Genomic DNA, 10008 nt, shown 5'->3' on the forward strand with positions numbered 1-10008 from the left:
TGAATTTATTTAGCATTTTAAATTACATCTTGATCTGTAAATTGTTCTCAGGCAGCTTGTTATGACTACAACAGGATACAAATTTGAGCTGTGTTGGTTGCTGTGATTGGATTAAACTAGTGCTTGGAAGCAGAATTTGGGTGCAAATACACAGAATTTCATGTCCCAAATCTGATTTCCAGAAATATTTCCTAACACTCACATTATGCCTGCCAATGGGTTTGCTTGCTGGACTTCTCACAGAAGCAGCTTGAAAGTATTTGCTAGTTGTTACTAACTGTAGTTATTTTGGACATATTACACTATTTCAGTTAATCACAGTCCTATTTTTACATGAATAACAATGAAAAAAAAAGAAAAACAGAGACTGTACCTGGTGAAGTACATTGAAAACCTTCTTTTGGGTTAAGAAAAACAGCAAGAGAGAGATAGCACTGCTTTCGGGACGTTGCAGAAACATACTCATTCACTTGATTATGGATTTCTAGAAAAAAATAATCTTACACATAAAGTGATTAAGACAAGTAAACTCTGCATTGCTTCTTTGTTGTTAAACGAAGATGTTATTCGCATACTTGTAAGATTTAGTAAGACATTAAGCATGTGTGCATGATGTCAAGATATTGGCTGTAGCATGTGTTCTTACAGCCTTTGTAGTTTGTGATGACATAATTAGGTACATTCTGTGAAAGTAACTTAAAACGTTGCTGTCTGTTCCAATGAACTGAGTGCGTTTGGTCCAGGATATCTTGCTGGAACATCAGCACAGCCTTTTGTTTGGAGGCCTGGGGAGTTCAGAAGTAAAACCATCTTTCTTTTGTTCAGTGCGGTCACATGTCTGCAGGTTTCCATATGTTTTCAGTGTCCAGAGATGCTGTCAGCGCTGAGTGCCTAATATAAAAAAAAAAAGAACAAGATCCCTAGCCAGAATTGTCCTCTGGATCTCCTGGCCTAGTGAGCAGCTGTACCTCATTGCAGTTTACAGGCAGACTGGTGCACTGCCTGGAACTGAAACTTCTGGCTTAATATTCAGAGGTACAGATCACCCAGAGGCACTTAGCTTGCTAAGCCCACCCTCTTTTTGTTTTTCCCATTTGACTCCTCATACACGTCTGTGCAACTCTTACAATTAGCTAACCCTTCTGTTTCTGGCTCCTGGTTATTAAATACTTTGCACCTGGTACGCTGCCATTCTTTTCAGGATCTCAAAGCGCTAGGAAGCCCTAATTCACGATACCTTTTGAAATGGATATGTACAGCACCTATTTTACCAGTAGCTCAGCTGGTGAGCAGCAGGCAAGCTGCAACCAAGGTGTGACAAGTGTGTCAGTGCAGAGCCAAGCGTAGACAGCAGGTACCCAGGCTCCAACTTCTGTTGCTGTATTATTTATTCCTTGTTATAGCAGTATGTACTACAAATGTGTTGTAACTTACTTATTATAACATAAAAGGAAAACAAACAAACAGAATGAGCTGCTATTAAATTGCTAGCATTCACTGGTCAGTGCTACCATGAAAAATAGGTGAGTCAAATTTTGGTTTGAAACCCAAGCTGAGTTTGTGTATGTATATTGCATCATGCTAAAGCATATGCATGAGGGCTGCTCCAGAAGTAACGCTACCTATGTTATTATGTTGGCTCATGACATCAGAGTCAGATGTTGGTGGTATGGCAGTAGAAGTAGAACCTTCTCACAAATATTCCATTACATATTGTTGGCATGTGACAGATGGCAGCAGAGGGGCAGTCTGACAAAATGACATCTGATACGGAGGTACAGATGAAGCAAAGGTGTGTCACTGAATTCCTTCATACGGGAAAAATGGCACCCACTGACATTCATCAGTACTTGATGAACACTAATGGATACCACACAGTGGATGCAAGCATTGTGAGGCGGGGGGTGATGCATTTCAGCAGTGGCAACAGTGACAGTGGGTCACCTCCACTGGTTGGTGCAGATTTTTACAAGTGCAGCATGCATGCTTTTATTCATCGCTGGTAAAAATGCATAGCTAATGGTGGTGACTGTTGAAAAATAGTGTTTTATAGCTGAGAATTCACTCTATCAAATAGTGTTACTGTGCTCTTTGTACGTTTCCATGGAAACTACATAGGAGGCATTAATTTCAGAGCACCCCATCCCCCAAAATCTGTCTCAGAGCTGCATTTCTGAAAAGTAGCAGTTTTTAAGACAGAGTGGACAAAGCAGTAGTGATTTGCAGCTGCAGTCCTTCATCAGCCTGGAACTATTCTAGCTGTATCAACTCCTTGGTTGCTATAAATCAGTTCTTCCTACTCCTGCTTTGTGGCTGTACTCAAAATGAGTAAGACTAGTTGTAACTATTCCTTTTTATTTTTTTTAAAACTCAGACTTGGGACTCACTGGGATATTGACACTGCAGTATTTATGAAAGCGTAATTGTGGTTAGGTTTCATAATACAAGAGCTTTCTTTGGGAGTGGAACTAAAATGAGGTATGTGTGTGGTGCTCCCTGGATCCCGGAATAACGACTTGTTCCAGCTACTTCTTCAAATGTGTTGCCACTCAGCTGAGAATGGAAAAAAAACCCAAAACGTGCTCCAGCCTGGACTTGGCCACACCATTTTTCTCTCTCTCCAGGGAACTCAGTTGGTGCTACACGTGTCTTCAAGGTGGAGACTTACAGCTTTTGCTGGGCTCTCAAACAAGCAACAAGGGGTTCTGTTTTTGTCAGTTTTTAGAAGCACAGTGGTCATTGTAGCACATCAGCTGGGCCCCACACATGGAAATTTTCATCTGAAGTCCTCAGCTGATCTGTTCGGGGCTGTGCAGATGAATCACTGCCTGCCTGTCTGGGTAGGGGAGAAACTCACAGTACCCGAGTCATCGAAGGTGGATGATTGCACTTGGAGGGTTAGCTCCCTACATGGGTTGTGGTTAGAGGGACTGATTCAGGCCACTGCTTCAAATCAGCTGCTGGAGGAAGTGCCCTCTTTTTCTAGAGTGAGCCTAAAGCTTATTTGATCACCCAAGTTAGGCAGCTAACATAACTCATGTGGGTATCTCTCCCAGAGCTTGCTTGGAAATTGGTAGCATTCAGAGTAGATGTCCAGCTTTCTTGCACATGGAGCCAGATGAAGAATCAGAGTCAAAACTCAGAGAAGGTCCAGCAACCTGTGGTAATAAACAGGTATAGAAAGAGGAACTTAACTGTGGGGGAAGTGAGAACAAGCGGTGTGTAATATCACATGGCTGTCCTGAGAGGCACTTTGCCACTGTGCTTGTGTTTATTTCTCTTCCAATTAATGGTAAGTCACCTGGTAAAAGGCAGAGGGGTACATAACTGCTCCTAGTGGGGCATGCCACCAGCTCTGCCTGGCCCCATTTGGTCTTTTTTTTCTATATTATGGAACCTGTTCTACCAGATTCAAAACAGTTTCATTGCTACATGGAAAACAGGGCAGTTAATGGCTGAAGACCTGGCCTTGGATTCATAGAGAGCTTCAGTGGAGTTTGTATGTCTGTGGCTTGGGGTCATCTCTAATACATAGTGAGTCTTATTTCTGATCCTCAGTTGCAATAATGAATTGATTAGACTGTCTAAGAAATGGTAGAAAATAGCTTCTGAACTACCTCCTATTTCTCTTCTACCTTCAGTGGGGTCAGCACGTGTCTGACTTCTTGATGAGTGACAGGCTTTCTCCTTTCCTTGGCTCCAAATATAGATAGAAAATTCAGTGGGGGTTCTACTTTTTCTTCCCCGAGCCATACAGGCAAGGAGAAAAGATCAGAGAAGGAGCCATGGACCAGCAAAAATAACTAGAGGATGATTTTGACATCCTTGGAGAATATCTGGCATGGGGTTCCCTCTTATCAGCAGTCCTTTTGTGAGAGGGCGATGTCACATAGTCCTGGATGCAGATCTGTGGCTAATAACCTGGCTGAGATCAGAGTGGCTTGTTTTGGGAGCAGTTATCCAGTCTTCTCCCTTCTTACTTGAGTGCAGAATCATGTTTGTGTAGGAAGGAAAGTTCTGGTGTTTTAGCACAGCATCAAATTCTGCTTTTATAAAAGACAGGTAGAGAGAAAGGAGAGGCAGCTGTAGCATCTTGGAAGGAAGAGACTGCATGCAGCTGATGTGTTTATATCTGTGCAAGGAGCTATTCCCTGAGGTGCATGCCTTGTCTGACTGTATGTCTAATATAATTCCCTTAAGTCTGACCTCTGCTTTCAGCACAGAACACAGTGGAATTACTGCTGTAGCTGAAATATTCCATGCATCCAAGTGTCCCGCTTGCAGAGAATTTGCTAAGTCTGTTCTCACTGTGGGAACGTTCCCAACTCTTTCAATTGCTAAAAAAGATATATTGCTTCCCTCATCCTTAGATCATCCTTTGGCCCATGTGGAACTGTTATTACTTGACTTTCTAAATTTAGCAGTTTTAGACACCTTGGGTTATGAATTCTATGCCCAACAAAACTGCCACTCAGAAAAAGAGAATTCTCTCCTTCACACACAGAATCACACAGAATGGCACAGGTTGGAAGGGTCCTCAAAGATAATGAATCTCCAACCCCCTCCCCCCCCGCTACAGGCAGGGCCACCAACCTCCACATTTAATACTAGACCATAATATATACTAGACCATAATCCTTCATAATAGATTCTATTCAAAGTGCTTTCATTGGATGAAAAATATGTTTTCTTTAAACCATTAAAAAGAATGGAGAAGTGTGCCAGACAGCCTCACTAAGATATGTTGGCGTAGAACAGGAGATGAAGACAGAGGAGGGAAAAAAAAACACGTGGAGCATTACTACTACTGGGCTGAGAAACAGTACCGCTTCACACCAAGTAACTGACTGGACCTTGACCAAGGGCACAGAAAATTGGCACCATTTTAGTTCTTAATACAGTGTTGGTGTGTTAATGATGGCTGACTGAAGCCTGAACGTTGATGTAGAGATGATATATGAGCAGGATCTCTTTGGGTCTACTTTTAATTTTAAAATAACAAAACTTTATATCTAAAACCAAATATAAAACACAACAGGGCATAGACATTAAAGCTACCATCTTCTCCCTTGTAGCTGGAAGCTGTTATGAAAAATGATAGCTTTCTCTTGGTTTACAAGTCAGCAAACTTCATGTCTGCCTTGCTAATAAAGTACAGCACATGTCAGGTGCAATGACATTACTTTGTGAGTCTTATCTCCATTCTTTTATCTGAATTTACAGCCTCTAGAACTATGATAAAAGTTGGTTTTCTACTTTGGTACCCACCTCTGCTCTGTCTGGTAAACTCTTGGAATGCCCTGGAAATCTGCCGTGCAAGTGTAGTAGGATAAACATGATTCATTTCCTCTGTAGTGATTTCCCAATACTTTGCAGTTGGTCTACAGAGGCTGGTTTTAATACCTTCCTGGTAGACATTGTCTCCCATGTTATTTCAAAATTAGTGTGTGTCTGGCTATATTTAGAGTCTTGTGAGACTGCTAGAGATGTTTTTTTTTCTTAATCCACTGGTTATCCACATTGTGTATGAGTTGATAGGTACCAGGGCTCCCATTTGGAGCACTTCTGTTCCCTTCACATGAAATGCTGGGCACTGAAGGTGGGGACCTGCATGTACTGGCCATGATCTTCCCCTGAGCTGGGATATGAGTGATGTATGCCAGGGGCTGTTGTCTATGTAGTATGGATGCAGTGGGGTTATGCCCTCAGGATGGGGAACTGATGTACGTTGTGATTGTTTCTCTGTGCCAGAAAATTCTTCTTTCCTAGAATGGTAACACCTTCTGTTGAACACGTATTTTTTCTCTCTAATTATCCCTCAGCTCTTTCAACGACACTGCTGGAAGCCCTTCCTTGCTATTGGACCTTTGCTTAGCTGGGATGCAATTTAATCCATCCAAGCATGAGATGCAGCATAATCATCATCTGCTGTCTCCCATTTTGCCACCTGCAGTGTGTCTGTGTTTGCCCAAGGGTCTGTGCTCACATGACCATGCTGTGCTAATGGAAGACCAGTTCTCTTTTGAGGGGTTGTCCGCACACATCTCACATGTTCTTGTCCCAGTGGCAGTGTTCCAGTGTGATCTATGCTCTTCCAACCCAGCTCTTGGGAATTAGTTTGGCATCTTTACCCAATGGTTCCAGTCTTGGAGTTGCATCTTTGAATTGTGGCACTCCAATTTGCTGTGTGGCCTGGATTTTTCTCCCACTTTTCCCATGTGTTTGCCATAAAACGTGAAAATAATGTTTGACTTGTAAAGTGATTTCTATCTTTTTAGTGTCCAAATGTTAGAAAATAAGATGTTTGGATAGCACACTGAGCATGAGAAATGCCAGAAATTTGTTATTAAATATATCTGTAATGCTTAACTGTACTTAAGTAAGGAGTTTGCATGTAATCACTCAGAAGATTCCAGTGGTGAATGGAGGTGCTTAGGAGGTGCCTGGGATGGCAGAGTTATGAGTGACTTTTAGGAGATTTCTCTGCCCGGGAGATCCCAACTCGATGGATACAAGTGAAAGCTTAATACCTCGTTGCCAGTAGGTGGCTCCTAGGAGCATTTTTCTATTCACCTGAGGCTGGGGTTTTGGTGCACTGACAACCTCCAGTGCTCCATGATGTACTAGCTGGCTTGCAAGGCATCAGGGCTTCTGTTCCAGGCTTGTGGCACTGTTCTGTGGCCAGCAGGCAATACAGATGGTGTGTGCAGTCTGCGAAGATCTCATCTCCCAGCTACGTGGTGTTGTTGGTGGGAAAGAACTGAGTTAAAGCATAGAAAGGAGGCAACAGGTGGAGATCCCAAAACAGCAGCTGTGCTGTGCAATGACTCAGTTGTATATCTCCAATGCTGACAGGGTACAGGTGATGAGAGAGGGTGAAAACCCCACAGAATGTTTCTATGCTGGCAAACAGAACCTGATTTCTGTACATTTGTTGAATGTTTCCAAGAATTAGGCTCTGATGTCTGTTCTGGAAATAGAGACGATAAATAATTGTTATCGCGGCTTCCAAATGGATTTTTTTTTTTTCCCAGAGATTCTAATTAAGTTTTACATTAATTATAAGTGTGCAGCATCCTTTTACCAGCAGAAGGGCCTTCTGGGAATTTCTTCTGTGTTGAGGTTTTAAAGGCCCGGTTTTAGTCTGTTTGCTAAGACCTGGTGATCCTTGGGGCGACTCTTGTTTTTGACTCCCTCATTAAATATCCAGAGAAGTCTTTCTTTCTCCAGGATCTGAAATCCTTGAAAAGCTTTATATTTTCTCAGGCAAGTGTGGTTTCTTGGGAAAGCTGGGAAGATATTCTCTTTCAGTATTTGGGGAATTCTCCATAGAATCATAGAATTGCTCAGGTTGGAAAAGACCTTAAGGATCATCAAGTCCGACCACAACCTAACCATACTACCCTAACTAACAACCCTCTGCTAAATCATGTTCCTGAGCACCACATCCAAATGGTTTTTAAATACATCCAGGGATGGTGATTCAACCACCTCCCTTGGGAACCTATTCCAGTGCTTAACAACCCTTTCTGTAAAGAAGTTTTTCCTTGTATTGAATCTAAACCTCCTCTGGCACAACTTGAGGCCATTTCCCCTCGTCCTGTCACCTGTGAGAAGAGAACAGCCCCACTCTCGCTGTGAGCACCTTTCAGGTATTGGAAGAGAGCAATAAGGTCTCCCCTCAGCCTCCTTTTCCCCAGACTAAACAGCCCCAGTTCCTTCAGTCGCTCCCCGTAGGGCATATTCTCCAAGCCCTTCACAAGCCTTGTTGCCCTTCTTTGGACCTGCTCCAGCACCTCAGTGTCCTTTCTGTACTGAGGTGCCCAAAACTGAACACAGTACTCGAGGTGAGGCCTCACCAATGCTGAGCTCAGGGGAAGGATTACTTCCCTAGTCCAATCAGGGATACAGGCAGAAGAGGTTTTGTTTGTGCACAGGGTATCTACCATTATTAGGAGAGCTTGAGATTCATGAACAGGTGAATAATTTTCTCAGGGGTATTTTTCCTTCTGCCTGACTCTTGCATCAGAAACTGCCAAAGAAATGCCAACTGTGAGTGTGGGGCTGCTCACTCAAAATGAGCAGTGGATGAGAAGGTGAGACTGAAGCACAGCCAGTTCATGGCAAAAGTGCTATGGCTGCCAGATTTATGGAGGAGAATATTTCTACTTGCTCTGAAAATGATGGGCAAACTGGCGTAGATGTGCTGCTTGAAGCAGTTTTATTTCTGTGCTCGCATAGTGCTTAGAATAGTGGGGTTATTCTCTTTGCCTGGGGTTCCTAACAGGATTCACATATGAGAATAGCATGGAGATGAAAAGCGGGCCCCAGAATGGGCTGTTCTTGGAGGAGAACATCAGGACTGTATTAATGTAGTTTTCCCTCAGAAAATGTCAGAGCTGTGCTTATATGCCTGTTTGGCTGCTTTTTTTTCTCTGTTGCATCATCCTTGTGTTACCAGCAAGGAGCATCATGAGTCACACACATTTTTATTATGGTGTTGTAAGACAAACACGTCTCTCTGCAGTTCAGGCAATGCTGTATTGGGTGAGCAAACTTCTGGAACATGTTGGTGATGGTATGTATGCACAGCAGCACTTTAAAGGAAGGGGCACAGTGCATATGGCTGACTGAACATGAGTGGTATGCTTTATGTAGGCTGTTGGGTTAGAAACTCTTGGATGGTTCTCTGGCCTTCTAAGTGATACATTTCTCCACTCTTGATTTGTGCTGTAGGAATGGGGAAGTATACTTACATTACCTGTTCTTGTATGTGCGTTTGTACATCTTGGGTGTTTAAAGAATGGAGACAGTGTGGCCAGGCATTATTTGCCTTTTCCTTGCAAGTAACTGGACAAATGACAAGTATTACCTACCTCTGTTCAGTGGTAAGTAATGGATGGAGATTTTCAGGTTTGTGGAATGCTTTAGTGAATCTGTGTGCAATGCATTAGTCTTCAGTAGAAGTCTGTCTGCTGCTGACTTACGAGACTGCAGTGCAAAGTATGTTTTGAGTTTATTATTTCTGAAATAAACCAGCCACCTGAGGGCAATTATGTTGTTTGCAGTGTCTTTTTACATAATGGTATTCTAACCAGGATATGGGCAGTGAAAGTGAAGGTAGGAGTTAGAGAAATAAGCGCTAAGTAAACCAGCACCTGTGTATTCTTCCTCAAATAGCTTTATGTGCTTTTTGTGTGCCTGAATAGCCTAGTGGCGGTTGTAGCTCTTCCCTTTGGCAAGTAGTCTATTCCCAAGGAGTGGAGCAGTCCCAAGGCTTCCTGCCAACTTTTCTCACTGCCAAGTGTTGTGGGGTAGACTGTGAATACTCTTGTTTTGAGATCCACAGGAAGGCTGAGAAATTCACTGTAGGCCCAGAAGTTCAACTCTGTTTTACTGTTCTGATGTGTCTTTGGCATATTTTTAACATTCTTGTTAGCAAACATAGGGTCAGTGGAGCTTTCTGCAGTACTCTGAGAGCTTCGCAGTTGACTTTGTCACAGTCTCAAGTTTGATGATGGCATTGCCTGTCAGAAAGTACTCCTGTCTGTGAGCTGTGCAGAAGTGGAGGAGACATCAGTAAAGGTCTTCCTGTAGTCCTCAGACACTTCCACAAGAGTACGGTGCATGAAATCTCAGCCTCTCCTATGCTGGAACACCTTCCTGTTCGGTGGCAGTGTTATGCAGTAATAGAGAATGTTGCCAAAATTGCCTGAAACTGTTTGGAAGAAATACATAGGTGGGAGGAGTATTTTTACATAGAAATACAGCAGTGATACCTCTGCTCTTATAAATAAATGAACTCACCACAAGTAATACTCTGTGGATATCAAATTATTAATTCAATGTCTCATCTAAAAAACTTGATCTTCAGCAGCAGGGGTTTTCATCAACAAATAAGTTATGTTTCCATTTTTGAGATAAGTATGTAAGTAAGTTGGTTTCATTTGTGGTCATAATGACTAATTGCTCTGGTAAGCTGAGTGTATGCATCTATGTTCCTGTCAG

This window comes from Gallus gallus, chromosome 2 (assembly GCF_016699485.2).
Source record: "Gallus gallus isolate bGalGal1 chromosome 2, bGalGal1.mat.broiler.GRCg7b, whole genome shotgun sequence".
Classification (NCBI taxonomy): Eukaryota; Metazoa; Chordata; class Aves; order Galliformes; family Phasianidae; genus Gallus; species Gallus gallus.